A 15119-nucleotide genomic window follows, 5' to 3' on the forward strand; every position below is an offset into this window, starting at 1 on the left:
TAGAACCTCTAGAAAAGACAAAATTAATCTGTAGTTACAGAAAGCAGCTCAGGGGACAGGGATGATGTGGTGTGTGGGAAACTGACTTCAAAAAGGCACAAAGGAGCTTTTTGGCATAATGGAGTCATTCATTATCTTGACTGTGGCTCCATACATGTACAGATTACTCAAAACTCATCAAGTCATACACTTAATATGAGCACAACACATTGAATGTAAATCATGTCTCAATATAGTTGATTTAAAAAAAAGAGTCAGTGGAGCAACCAGGTTTCCCAAAACATAAAGCAGGGTAGCTTTGGGGATTAAGTGACTTGAGCTCATGGTCAATCTTTAGAACCCTGTCATCTGGTCCATCAGTTCTAGATTTTTGGTCCTTGAGCTGTTCTGATCAAAGTTCACATTCCTGCAGAGAAGGTCTAAAGGGACCAGCTTCAGTCAGGTGCTGGCTCTTGAACCTGGAAAAGATGGACCTTTCCAACAGACCTTCTCATCCAGATTGAACTAAGTGTGGCAGGAGTGGTCCCCCAAGGAAAAATGGAGCAGCCCTTAGCCGGAAGAAGTGTCAATAATGTCTGGTAAACAAACAAACAAACAAACAAACAAATGCACACTTCCCCTGGGAATTTCCAGGGGTGACCTAGGAGGATGGTGATCTCTGTATGCTTATTCGTGCCATTCCTTCAAGTGTAATTTTGAGTATGGACTATTTGCAGATGCTGTTACTGACTGGAGACACATACGTATTTGAGATGTCTCCAAAAAGAAAGAGTTCATATTCATGTAAGCAAGAGAAACCTGGTAGGAGATCGTCTGGCGTGAGTATGGCGCAAAAGCCTTTTCTGGAGGGGTGGTGGTGGTGGGAGGTAGCAGAGTTCAGCTGACTATAAGAATTGTCCAGGAGTTTGAGGTTTGTGTGTGCTTCAGTTCGGAAGCGGGGAAATTCTTTGGTAGAGAAGAAGGTGGACAGTTGGAGAAGCAGATTGCAGAATTCATGTCTTGGCCAACCCACAAACGGAGAAAAACCTTTTCATTATTCTTTCTGTGATTTGTCTCCCGGGGCCTCCTTGGCTAGACGGCAGAGGGAGCCATTCCCCAAGAAATCTCCGCGCGAGGCCCGGTGGAGGGCCTGGAAAGATTTTCTGAAGGTCCTGGGAGTTCCCTTTGCCCCGCCTCTGTAAAGCAGGCTCCCTCACTTCCCCCGCTCTCCCCGCGAGTTCCTCGCTCCACCTTCCCAACCACTGTGTTGCCGCGTCGCACACTCTGTCACCACTAGGTCATCCACCCCTTCTCCGTCCTACATTCGCTCTCCTTCCCTGGCACCACTGGGGACGTGCCGTCCATCCAGCTGGCCACTCCGGCGCTGTCCCCAGTACCCCAAGTCCTCAGAGAGGGTCTAGAACACCTCCCACGGACTTTGGCGCGGGGTGCTCACTACAGGCGGGCGGGGGCACTCTCTCCACCACTCCTTGGTTCATTTCTCGCGGTGACCCCACGGTTTGCCAAGTTCGTGACAGGACTATTTGCTGGGATCACTTCTGGGCTGTGGAAGCCGCTCGGGGCAGGGACAACCTGCGATCGGGATCGGGACTTGGGAGTTGGGCGGGTAGGATCCTGTCGGTGGCACTAGGGAGTGCGCGGCGCCAAGCTACACCCCCCTTCGGTCACTGCCCCGGCGGCAGCAGCTGCGGCAGCGGCAACTGCTCGCATCCCAGCCCCAGCTCGGGTTACTCCGCTCCTCCTCCAGCATCTCGGGCCAGACCAGGAAAACGTAGTTTAAGTTTGCAGCGAGTACTTTTCCCGTGCGCAAAACTAGGGGTCTGGAAACGCTCCGAGACTGGCCTTCTTTCCCGCGTGTGCACATTGAAACCGGAACGGAGACCACCAGGTATCGCTCTCTTCTGGGACGCTACTTGGAGGCTAACTGCGCTGTTGGAACAAATTTTGCTTCTTGGCTGGCTGGCGTGGGGTTGAAAACCGAGCAGAAAGTGCTGTGCTACAAATCTCAGGATCCCAGGACCTGGGTAAGAGTTGAGCAAACTCAGTTCTGGCAGCCAGGGGACCTTGGCCGGACGCTGCCCGGTTTGTTATGGGTTGGGGGCATTTTTTTTTTTTTTTTCCTTCGTCAGGAGACTCGGGGGCAGCGTGAGGTGGGGCGGGATGGGCTCAGACTGGGTTGTTTACGTTGTCTCAATGGTTTATTGTTACTGTTTATATTTGGTCTTGTTCTTTGGAGCCGTATAGGAACTTCCAGGAGTATTTTTCCTGGAGAGACACCTCTGTTACGCATTTTATTTTGCATTGCCTCCTCTGTGTTTGTTCTGTATTGACGGTGTCAAAGCTGGTTGTAGGGAGGTGAGGAGAGTGGAATCAGACTGAGAATGAAAAGCAGTTTCAGCAGGACCCTTTCTTCCAGACCAGCTTTACCTCTCTGGGATCTTAACTTCTTTTCCAAACTTTTCTTTTCCCAGTACTTGATATTCACATTGTGCACAGACTTGGGATGCTCCCCCTTCCTGTGTTCTCAGGGTTCTTTAGGGGTATGGGGAGCAAGCCTGGTGATTTAGACGAGAAGGGTCTTTCCTGGTTGCAATGCTAGGCTCCTCAGGGAATGTTGGGAGGGGACATTCTTCAAGCCATAGAAAGATCTGTCTTGTGTTAGTCCTTTAAATAACTTCGATCTAGGACTTTTAGCCCTGGCTTGAGAGAAACCTTTTGTCTCTCTAGTTCTTTCTGGAATTAAGGATGGTACCCCCAGTGCACGAAGTGTCCTCACTTATTTGATGTTTCTTTAGATAATATCATCATAGGAGGACCCAAATTCTTAGGGGAAATTTAAAGTTTGGGATTTTATTAGCCAAACTTTCTTAGGCAGTGAAATCTGTACTGTTCCTAGGCAGAGGAGAATCACATTCCTTGCTGACTCTTCTTGCCTTTCTCCCTTATATCCTGGGTCTCACTTTGTATATGGTCTTCTCAACTAAAGATGATTCTTCATTCCTTATGGATGAAAAGATTAGCATCTGATCTTTTTTATACAGAAGTGCCATCTTCCTGACACTACTGCTCCAAAGGGTTCCATTGCAGAGGTTTTTTTTTGTTGTTTTTTTGTTTTTGTTTTTGTTTTTGTTTTGTTTTGTTTTTTAGCTCTAAGATCAAAGAGTTTTGTAGAGGGTGAGCTTTGGGAGCAGGCAACCTGAGGTCAGCTTCAACCCTGCCACTTTCCAGTTGTGTGATTTGGGGCAAGTTACTTGATCTCTCTCTCTGCATCTGTAGAATCTGAATGATAATAATAATCCTTCTTATTGTTAGAATTGTGAAGAAGATTCAATGAGTCTATGCCCATAGAGTGCTAAAAGCCTGGCAGGTAGTTAGCTATTACTCTGATGAGGAAATAGCTAATATTATCAACCACTGCATCACTGTAATGTAGCTAAGTGTTAGTTGTTATCTGTGTTGAGCTGAGCTTTGAAGGCTGTGCTCATGTGGGCTTCAGTCCCGCCAGGACAAGATGTGTTGCCAGATTTATCACACACACGATCTTTGTATTGCTTTCTGCTAGGACCCTTTCAGAAGAAAGAAAGGTACATGCGTCAGGACTGGGGCTTTACAGAAGGGGTGATGGTTGGGTGCCAACAGGTGCTTGAGAAAGGCTGGCAGGTGGGAAATCTACACTCACTTTACACCCTGCATACTGCCTTAGAAAGGCCGTGCATTAATATACCTCATTTAACCTGTTTCTTAGAAGTCCATCATTAATTTGTTCAATAAATATTTATTAAGCATCTAGGGCATTTCAAGCACTGATCTAGGTTCCATGTTATTTAAGTTCGTTGGCTTCATTTTTAAAATGCAGAAGTATTTGCCTTTTGTCTCCCCTTCCCCCCACCCCAAGCATTTGAGGGCATCACGTGACACTAGCTCTTCATGAATTAAATCCCAAATACTTTTTAGCTATAATGATTTCAAGATCTGTTAAAATGAGGAGAACATACCACTGAGGAATTGAACAAAATATTCAGTATAACCTACAGCCCAGTTACTTCTCCCATCAGCTTCATCATATGTAAATTTGCGGGGAGGGAGGTGGAAAGAGCTGGATAATCTCCAGCGTTCCTTCTATCTCTAACAATCCTTAGATTAACTGCCTTATTTCATCAGTTATTGCTTTTTAACCTTTTTTTCTTTTAACATTTGTCTTAGGTATATAAATTCTGTCACTTCCATCATTGCGTATTAATCAAATGGGTAATGGCACAGATAATAAAAAGAAAGAGAAGTATTTAGTTCTGCTTGTATTTCATTAGTAATTTTTAGCTTTCATTAAACTGTGAGAAATTGCCAAAATTCGACCGTTTTTGACCTACAGAAAATGGCGATTTCATACAGTTCAATTTAGTATAAATCCTGGCCCCTTCCACTTTGATTCAGATCCAGTAAGTCTTGGGGGATATGGGAAATTGTGCGGTATTGCAAGTTCCCTATTGCAAACCCAAGTCACAGGCTCTTGTAGTAGCACTGAATCTACCTTCCTTGTGATTGTCTGCTTGGTCTAATAGCATCTTTCTAAGATACAAGTCTCATCGTGTCTTCGCCTTGTTTAAACATCTTTGGCAGCTCTCCAGATGGTGACCAACAGTGTCACCGGGTACTTACTGAAAATGCAGATTCCAAGGGTCCACCCGAGATGCAAGGGCCAGATATCTGCACTGAAGCAGATCCCTAAATGAATCTGGTGGAGATAACAATTGGCCTAACACTGTAAAGAAAGCCTAACCTCTTTATTATGATGCACAAGACCATAGCACATCTTCTCTGGGTTGTTTCTTCTACTTTCTTCTTCCTCTGGCCTCCAGGTAATCTTGATCTGGTTCCTTTTCCTAAAAGCATGCATTGCCTGCCTTTACTTCTTATGTGTGTGCTATTTTCTCTGCCAGAGATGTCTTTGCTCCTCTTTTCAGTCCAATCAACTTCCTACCGATTTATCCTCCAAGACATGTTCAAAGAAGACCCACCCTGTGAAGCATTTTGCAATTCTCTCTGTTATCTCTTGTGATTGCTACTCTACTTTGCAGATGGCTTTCATTTGACATCTATTATATTATGTCATCTGTATTTATGATCTGAATGTTTGGGCAACTGATTGGTGAATTTACCATTCCTTATTTTAAGCCTTCATCTGCATGGCTGGCACATCATAGTTATATGATAATGCCTAAAGAATGGCAGGGAAGATGGAATGAATGAACACTAGTTGACTTTCCCTAGCACACGAAGTATTTGGGATGGTCCGGATATGTGAATTCAGGGCTGTGGAGAAGCCAGTCAAGAATTTACAATTTGGCTAGACATAGTGTGCAAAGTTAGTAAGAGAGCTAAATGGGCAAGATAGATTATCCTAAGACTTATGAAACACTATGTGCCACTGAATTAATGTTACATGTTCAACACTATGGCAGCACTATAATCCAAGAGCTGATTTTATTATACCTTTGGGATGGCTCTGGCTGTGTATAACAGTGTTGGGGCACCAGGATGGAAGTGCCAATGCCAATAAAATAAAGAACTTTTGCCCTGTGCTTGTCAATTTATACATTCTTTTGTCTTTGTTTTTATATTTGATCATAAACGTGGTGACTGGCTTAGTACTGTTTTTCCTACTTTAGTATAGGGTGCACTCTTTTTTTTTTTTTTTAAGATTTTATTTATTTATTTAACAGACAGAGATCACAGGTAGGCAGAGAGGCAGGCAGAGAGAGAGGAAGGGAAGCAGGCTCCCTGCTGAGCAGAGAGCCTGATGCGGGGCTCGCTCGGATGTGGGGCTCGATCCCAGGACTCTGGGATCATGACCTGAGCCAAAGGCAGAGGCTTTAACCCACTGAGCCACCCAGGCGTCCCTAGGGTGCACTCTCAAAAACGGTCCAGATATTGATGGTGCAAAACCCTACATTTTATAAGGGATGCTGGCCCTATGAGCTACATATATTACCAAATATCTCATTCTAACTAGTCATTTATACTCTGAATTCAGTGTTCACGCCTTTCTTTAATTTTTCTTTCTTTGAACTCTTTGTAATTTTGGTGATTTCCTTCTCATTTGAACAACAGTTGATCTGTTTAAATTCAATTAATGTCTTGATTCAGATGAAATATTTGCCATTTTTGGCATGCCTAATAACCTGCGTTTTTGTCTCACATTAAGTTTTATGAAACCCAGAACTTCCCTTTGTAACTTGAGGCTTTTAGTTGTTTCATTTCCCACTCATTTTTGTGATAATAGAAATAATTTCAACGAGTGAATAAACATCACGGGGTAATGACAATGATGGTCGTGTTGCAAAAGTTAAACTTTTAGCTCATAGACAGCTTCACCATAAAATAAACCATGGAAAGTATTCATTCATAGACTGATTTATGAAAGTTCCAGTGACATAAGGCAGGGAGTTAGCAGCATCAGCACACGGAGTATCAACATCCAGATTGTTTGGACTTCAGATAAAGCAATAGTAAGAACTGCCCATGCTCTTTATTTCTCAAGGAAGTATAACTAGTATTCTGTATTCAAAATTAGCTTAATTTTAAGAATGAACTAAAATTCATTAGCTGTTGTTGATATGTCTTCTTTTTCCATTCTGTTTCCAAAGTGAACTTTTTCTACCTGAATTTAAGCTTGCAGCTGAGTGTACTTCTGTAAGTACATTTGGTCTGAATCATTCATTCGATCTGAATTTCCCAAGGTTTTGTATTTATCTCTAGTCTCTCCTTTCTTCACAATTTAAGATGATTTTTCATGGTGGCCTTTCTAACTCTTTTAAAAACGGTTATTGCAGAAGATTAATTTATAGCACTTGATCAGAAGATTTCTCATATGATGGGGGAGAAAATAAGTAGAAACCGGTGTTGTTTCACTTTATACAACTTTATTTGCAAAATTCTGGGTCATCATAAGGATGTCGTTTGATAATGTGTACTCTGCCATTAGCTAGTCTGGAAAGTGTGAATATGATCATGTATCCTGCTGTAATGAAGCTTCATGTCTAGTGATTTCCTCTCTTGTTTTGTCTCGTGACTTATGCTCTTAGATAAAGAAACTATGTAAAGCATTTTAACCACCTCAATTTCCTACTTAGAGGGTAATAAATCGTACTCTTCCCCTCACTTCGAAAACAAAGAAAACAGTATTTCAGTATAGGAAACCTCATCTTGATAGGTGCATGTGCAGGATATTAGCATCTGTTGAAATCATTATCTTTGAGAGCAAGGAGGCCCCATCCTAGAGGCTGACTGAGTGCCTCTTCGTGAACATCCTGGCTGGTCTGGATGAGTGGCACAGATCTGGTTTGTCTCGCACCTCACCACAAGTGATCATCCCACGATGTATCTTTAAATACCTTCTGGTGAAGACTTGCTTGTCTTCTTTAACAAAAAAATTTTGCGGGGGGCACCTGAGCAGCTCAGTGGGTTGGACCTCTGCCTTCAGCTTGGGTCATGATCTCAGGGGTCTGGAATCAAGCCAAGCATCAGGCTCTCTATTCAGTGGGGAGTCTGCTTCCTCCTCTCTCTCTCTGCCTGCCTCTCTGCCTACTTGTGGTCTCTATCTGTCAAATAAATAAATAAAATCTTAAAAAAAAATATTTTTGATAGCAAATTGAAAACCAAAACACAAATTTACCTTTTTCCTTTAGGAGCAAAACAGAAGTATATACTCTTTGTTTTGGGCCCAGGGGGTCCAATTCTGCAATGAAAATGAGGAATTTAAACTATCTATTTCCACTGGTAGCTTCAGAAGGGTACTTTATGTTTTTGGACAAGGAATTAATGATAAGATGTGACTTTTGTATCCTTTAAAAAAAGAAATGGGTGAGTTTTATTTTTGCCCATCCGTTATTTATTAGGTGTATAGGGCATAGGGATGATTATTATATGGAATTACCAAGATTCTTGCCTTAAAAATAAACAAAGATAAAAATAATACAACTGACTGGGTAAGGCTGGATGTAGTAAGGGCCAGTGGGCGGTTCTGAGAGCTTCTTTGAAAGTTCATTTGGGAGAGAGTGAGGGCTCGGCGTGCTCAACAAAGGTTTCCTGGCATGGTGGGGCCTCAAAGAGAGAGGGTTTGGGTTATGGCGCATTTTAGACAAGGAAATGAGCTCAGCAAACATGTGGCTGCAGACATTCGCAAGACATTTTCAAGCAATAGTGGCGAAACCATTCCATAGGAGTGGTGAGGTAACATTTGAGAATCATTTCGTGGTAACCACACAGGAGCTCTAGGACAAGATTCTGCCTGCTCCCACAGCACAAGGTACACAAGAGGAGCCCCTCAGGTTATGATGCCACAATTTCATTATGTACAGCAGATGTGCTTTAGGGCATCTCTGGGATTCATTTAAAAATGGAGCCCTGTTCCATGAGGAGGTACAAAATGAGGAAATGGCTAATTCACTTAACAACTCTGGGGCTTCTTGGGGGTGGAGGGTGGGGTCAGGGATGTGGTTTTTCTAGCATCACCGGGATCTGAATTCATACTTTCCCGTAAGATCTCCGGTTTCGTGATTATCTTGCCCCACTCCTGTACTATCTCTTTTCACATGAAGTTGTCCACAGAAATCCAGATATCACTTCTCTCTCTCACTTTGTAAAATATCATCGAACGTGTAGCTCTGAGTGGCTGACCTTTAAGGCTTGGGACTGTGAAGGAGGTTCACATCTTAAAACTTAAAGCCATTAAACCATTTAAATGATTAATTATTGTTATAACTATTATATGTTACCTATAACCATTTCATATACCGTCATTGGTTACTATTTAGCAATTAAATTATTTAAAATGAAAAATACAAAATCCCTATGTCTGTCCGTACCATCCAGGGAGCTTTCTTCCTGTCCATCTTTTTCCTAAAGGCTCCAGCCTCTGCTAGATTACTTCTGAGTCTTCCTGCAACTTTTGCTGCCCCTCCCTCTTTGTTCTTGTTGCTGGTCCTCCCCTCAAATTCTTATTCCCTTTGGCCAGCGATTTTTTTTTTTTTTTAATTTCCAGTCTCATTTTCCACGTTCTTCCGTGCTGTGATCATTCTGATCCTTCTCACCCATCTTCTCCTCATGTTCCCCCCACCCTAAAATCTGGTACACATGCTATCAGCTATCTCCCATCTTCTCTGCCTTTCTTGAGCAGAGAGACATGCACACTCAGCCATGAGTGAGGTTAGCAAGGCCTCTGTGCAGCCTGTTTTCAAACAGAGGCCTGAGACTCACCAGCAAATACTGGCTCGCCTATCAGGATTTGGACTTGGTAGATGTGTTGCGGGGACCCGGGAGGTGTATTTTCGACAAGATATTCTGATGCAGGTGGTCCATGGACGCTCTGAAATCTCTTTTAGGGCTCTGTTCCTCCGTTCAGTGGGCCCAAGTCTTTTTCCTTTTTCTTTCTTCTTGTAAAATATTTTAGTGACTTGGTCAGAGGGGGTCAGGGAGAATAGCTGGTCTGTGAGAACCCGTGCCTCTCCTTCTCTGCTGGGACAATGCCGTTCATGTGACAGCCAGAGAAAGGGGCCCATTGTTCTGTGGTTGGCTGATGCTACATTCAGCTCTGGCCAGCCATCCAACTGAGCTTGGTAGCCCCAAGGAAACAGACACACTTGAATTGGAGAGACAAAGAAAGGAGGTCAAGGCCTTTCACAGTTAAACTACTTGCAGCAATGTGTCCGAGGTAGGATTTGGGAAGGAATAAAGTAATTCTGTGGAAGCACCATTAATCTGGCTTGGGAGCGTGAGACGTGGTGTTAGGGGAACAAGTCTGTTAGAACTCCCAGTTGATCTTTGGCCAATGAGGTATTGTTTCCGAGTACGTTCCACTGGCTTACTGCAGGGTTTTATTATTGATTTGAAAAAATAAAAAAGACCTCTCTGTTCATGGGAAGGCACATTTTCACTGCCTGTTCTCCCCAGGTTCATCAAAGACAGGTGTTTGGTCTGAAAGTATAAGGCCTATGACCTCATAGAATGATTCTTTGTTCCAGGGTATGGTTACTGTGTATATCGTGATGTGTTCCTAATCCTTCCAAATCTAGATTCAGATTAAGATTTGAAGCAGAGAAGTTTTGTTTTGTTTTTGTTTTAGATTAAAATACAGTTAATTCCATTAGAAAATTATGGATCTATTTAGACAGTTATGATGTTGGGGGATTCCCTAGAAATCATTTCAATACCACCCCCCACCCCCAACTTCCAAACTGGATTCTAGCCCTGGAGGAAGAGGCTTGCAAACTTCCTGTAAAGATCTAATCCAGAGCTCAACAATTGGCTACATTCTTTGTGTCCCAGGATTCAAATTCAAGGTCATAGCCTCAGCAAAGGTCACAGCCTTTTTCACACAGGATTGTTCATTTAGTCTGATTACTCCCTTTATGAAAAAGTGTGTTATTCATTCAGGCTTTGACTCTGAGTTTCCTTCAAAAGGGAACTTAGTCCCTGGTTCCTGTGGATATTTGTACGTGGCTATTTTTTCTTCCTTGTTCTCTCTCTCTCTCTCTCTCTCTCTCTTTTTTTTTTTCCAGTTAGGCAGGGGATATAGCCTTGAGTGGGGCAAAAATGGGGAAAGCCTTTTTTGGATATAGTGGGCTGTGAAGAGCCCATTTACAAAGAATTTTCAGGGAGTTGGTGCTCATTGGCCAGTAGGGATCCTTTTGTCTCTGAGATAAGAGGTTTCCTTACTGGGAGGATTAGGCTGAAGGAGGTTTGTACCCAGGAGAGGGCCATATATGATTTTCTCGAGGTCACTTAGAGCTCCTTGTAATTAAGTCTATCATTGCACCTTGATGGTAGACTATCATTGTAAATCCATTAAAGAAGGAGAAGCAAGTGGATTGCAGAGAGGCAAGTGGCTTTATTTTCTTCATTAGACTTCCCCTCTCCCTCTCTTGCAGTTTGTTTATACTTTACTGAGTGGATATTTGCTTTTACCAGTGAGGTAGGTGCCTTTGAAGTGTTGAAGGGGAAGACAAGACTGTTCTTTGCAGGTGGCAAAAGGATTGTGTTAAACATTCTGCTGATGAGTTAATTAATTTTCACTTCATTGTCATTAGGCTGTTCATTTGGCTCCATTCCTGTGATTTGGAAAGGCTCATTCCTCAGTGCTCTGAGGGATGAGTACAGCGCTCTGCTTGAACGTCTGCGTGGACGCAGCTTTTGAAAAAACAGGGAGGTGATATGGTCGTCTTTTATTGTGGTTATGTCCCAGGTTGCACTGAATGCTTTTTTAGGCATGAGGTGTTAGCATGGGGCTTCATTTTCTATCAGAATTAGAGCCCTGCCCCAAGGAAGACTTCTGAAATGCAGACATAGTTGTGTTTAATCTGGGTGTCAGTTACATGTGGGTATTCATTTAGTGGACATATGTTGAGCTGTTCAGTTCTGTTTGTGTTCTTCTTTTTTTTTTTTTTTGTATGGATTTTATACTTAAAAAGCTCAAAAAAATTTTAAAGCCTATATTCTAAATTCTAAAGTTTACTATAGAATTAGAGCTGTAGCAGTGATAGAGAAGAGTAGACTTTGGGAACCCCAACTGTTGTATAGTTTGGATCTTGGTGGAGCTGGGAAGGCCTGGAGCTTTAAACATCCATGAATTTTCCCTTCCTTCCATTGTTGGTAGAGCCCAGTGTCAGAAAGCAATGGACCAGCCACAGCATAGTTGGTTTTTTTACCTTTCTAGGCAGCAAATCTGGTGCCTAAGAAATCAACAGTGTCAGAGGAGACCCGCTCTTGAGAATCTAAAACACAAGCATCCCTCCAACTTGGCCAACTACAAAATCTCACTCCCATTACTCACCTCCTTCCTTGTAATCTGTCAGGAAAAATCAAAGAAGACTCTATACATTATTTATTTTTTTCTGAGTCTCTAGGTAACATCTTCCCTGAAGTCTAATATTGAAATACTTTTATTTTTTTCCTCTCATTTTGCTAACTGAGACTTAGCAGTAGGAGGTATGGGGCCTTGGGCTCCTCTCTCTTTGCTTATTCCGGCCGTCACCTCCTGAGCACCACAGTGAGCTTCAGGAGCAATACTGTTAAAGTAGCATCGCCATAAGCAAGGGGACACTTCTGGCACAAGAACAGTCTGTGGTCCTTGTTCCATCTAGAGGACATCAACCATCACCAGTGTGGGTCATCATGCCTGTGGAACATTCTAGCTTGCTGTTACAATATGGAGCTAGTATACTCAAACAGAGAAAACAGGAGTTTTGGGGTTTGTTTTGTTTTTAAGGAGAACTTGGAGTTCTTGGCTTTAAAATGGTTCTAGTACATCTGTGAGATGTGTACATATCCATTCTGTACACTTCCTTTAGGTATTGGTCTTGAAGGTTAACTTCAAGTTAACACAAGGACTTACACAAACGTGTGATTAAAGTCATGAGTTAAGAGACAAGATTTTGATGGTCTGAATCTAGTCCTGGCTGTTCTCATTTACCATATGACATGTGATAACCTGGCTCAGGCTCCCATGTCCACCTTTTGGACCTTCATGACCCTGGGCAGGCTACTTATGCTCTCCAAGCTTCCTTCCATCATCTGGGAAGGGCAAACAGTATGTACTTTGAAGACAGCTATGTTTAGCATAGTGGGAGGCACATAGTAAGCTCTCTGTCAATATCAGTTATCACTATTTAACACCAAATAATCTTAAAAGAGGGAAGAATAATTAATAGGAATAAGGTTTGCATATACCTTTTATGAAAGAATCATCCAAGGGCTTAAGTAAGATCCCATTAATTAGAAAATAGTTTCTGACCCAAAATATAAGCTATAAGAAATTTAAAATATTCTGGAATGCAACAGTTAAATTTATCCACAGGCATCAGTGTTTTTTCATGGAGATAGTATTATCTTATAGTAGGGGATCAGCGAATGAAAGTTTTCCAGGGGCACCTGGATGGCAGAATTGACTGAGCCTCTTGGTTTCAGCTCAGGTCATGATCTCAGGGTTGTGAGGGAGTCTTCTTCAGACTCTCTCTCCCTCTCCCTTTGCTTCTCCCCACTGTGCACGCTCACTCTCTAAAATAAATAAATAAATCTTTAAAAAAAGACATTCCAACAAAAACATGTGCACAAATGTTTGTATCATCATTAATCACAATAACTACAAGGTAAAAACAACCCACATTTCCACTGACTATTGACTGGAGACTGGATGAAAAAAATGTCATGTATGTATACAGTGAAATATTACTCATTCCTTTAAGAGGAGTGAAATCTGATACATGCTATCAAGGACATGGATGAACCTGGAAAACGTGATGCTAAGCTAAAGACACCAGACACAAATGACCACATACTGTATACTCCTATTTATATGAAATGTCCAGAATTGGCAAATCCCTAGAGACAGAAAGTAGGTTAGTGGTTGCCCCGGGCCTAGGGAGGAGGAAATGGGGAGTGATTGTATCATGGGTATGCGGTTTTCTTCTGGGGTGATGAAAATGTTCTGAAATTAGGTAATGGTAATGTTTGCACAGTGTGTTTAAAATGGTGAGTTCTATGTCATGTGTATTTTATTTTTTTTTTTTTAAAGATTTTATTTATTTATTTGACAGAGAGAAATCACAAGTAGGTAGAGAGGCAGGCAGAGAGAGAGAGGAGGAAGCAGGCTCCCTGCCGAGCAGAGAGCCCGATGCGGGACTCGATCCCAGGACCCTGAGATCATGACCTGAGCCGAAGGCAGCGGCTTAACCACTGAGCCACCCAGGCGCCCTGTCATGTGTATTTTAACTCAATGAAATCTTTTTGACCTTTATTAAAAAAAAAATACACTCATCAGTAGGTGTTTTGCATTTAAATGAGATGTATCTGCATCAGTCAGTCAGTCTCTGCTCTTGATGTGTCTGAGTTAAGCCTTTTGTGTGTTACAGAGAATACCAAGATCTAAATAATACACAGTTGGGGTTCCCAAAGTATACTGTTCTCTATCACTGCTACAGCTTTAATTCTATAGTAAACTTTAGAATTTAGAATATAGGCTATAAAAATTTTTTGAGCCTTTTAAGTATAAAATCCATACAAAAAAGAATGCAAACAGAATTGAACAGCTCAACACATTTTCACCAAATGAACACCCACACATAAACTGACACCCAGATTAAACACAACCGTGTCTGCATTTCAGAAGTCTTCCTTGGGGCAGGGCTCTAATTCTGATAGGCAGGCATGGCCCCTACCCTCCATCTGTGAAGACAGGGAAGGATGAAGAAGCAGGTGATATGTTCCAGGTGAATTCTTCTTAGGAGAGGGAGAGAGTACTGTGACTTGGGTGATGAGAAAAGGCTTTACACCTTCACCTGAGAGAAGGTGATGAGTGAGCTTCATATAATTGGCAAAGATTGAGAAAGTACACCAGTTGGTAGAAATGTACATGGCCAGGGTGAGAGCGGGAGGGGCAGGGGTGAGGGCTGGCAGAGGTACCCGGAGGGGAGTGTTTTATATTGGAGTATCAACGCATGAGGTCAGAGGTGTATGTTGGAGCCAAGTTTGAAAATCTTTGAAATCTGCTTAAATTCACCTGGCAGTGGATAACAAAAGATTACCAGTGATGATAGGAGTAGAAAATCATATAAAAATTAGAAGACAATTGGAGAGAATAGTACAGTAATTTCATGAAATCTCACATAATCTGTTCTTTTTTTATTTAGTAAGTATTATTGAGCACCTGTTTCCATCCATGTGATTTCCCTTGGTCAGAATGGGATGATACCCAAGATAAACAAGGTCCCTGCCCTCTTGGATTTGCACTCTAGTATACATTTCAAGCCCTGACTGCTATGTCCTGTGGATGAACGTACTTGGAAAGTTAATGCCCAGGTCATGGAGTGGTTTTGAATGTGGGTTCTACAACCAGACTTCCTGGATTTAAATACTGTTTTGTCTCAATGTCTAGTAGATGTATGACCCCAAACCACTTACTCCAGACTTCAGTCTCTTTATTAGTTAAGTGGGGGTAATAATGCTAGCTTTCTCATAGACCCATTATGAGGGTCAACTGACATAATGAATGTAAAGGACTCTATCTGGCATATAGTAGATGCTCAGTAAGTTTCATTTGTTTATTTGTATCTGATTAGTTTCAAATC

The 15119-nt window shown here is 42.2% G+C and overlaps 1 protein-coding gene across 1 annotated transcript in view; it reads left to right on the forward strand.

Annotated features, from left to right (window-relative positions):
- The first annotated feature begins 1807 nt into the window (after nucleotides 1-1807).
- Nucleotides 1808-15119, forward strand: part of MEGF10 (multiple EGF like domains 10) — a 164936-nt gene continuing 151624 nt past the window's right edge. Inside the window, exon 1 of the mRNA XM_059417484.1 lies at nucleotides 1808-2024. The gene's annotated coding sequence lies outside the window, so the exon portion shown is untranslated. The remainder of the gene's footprint in view (nucleotides 2025-15119) is intronic.

Source organism: Mustela nigripes, chromosome 12, assembly GCF_022355385.1.
Source record: "Mustela nigripes isolate SB6536 chromosome 12, MUSNIG.SB6536, whole genome shotgun sequence".
Taxonomy (NCBI): domain Eukaryota; kingdom Metazoa; phylum Chordata; class Mammalia; order Carnivora; family Mustelidae; genus Mustela; species Mustela nigripes.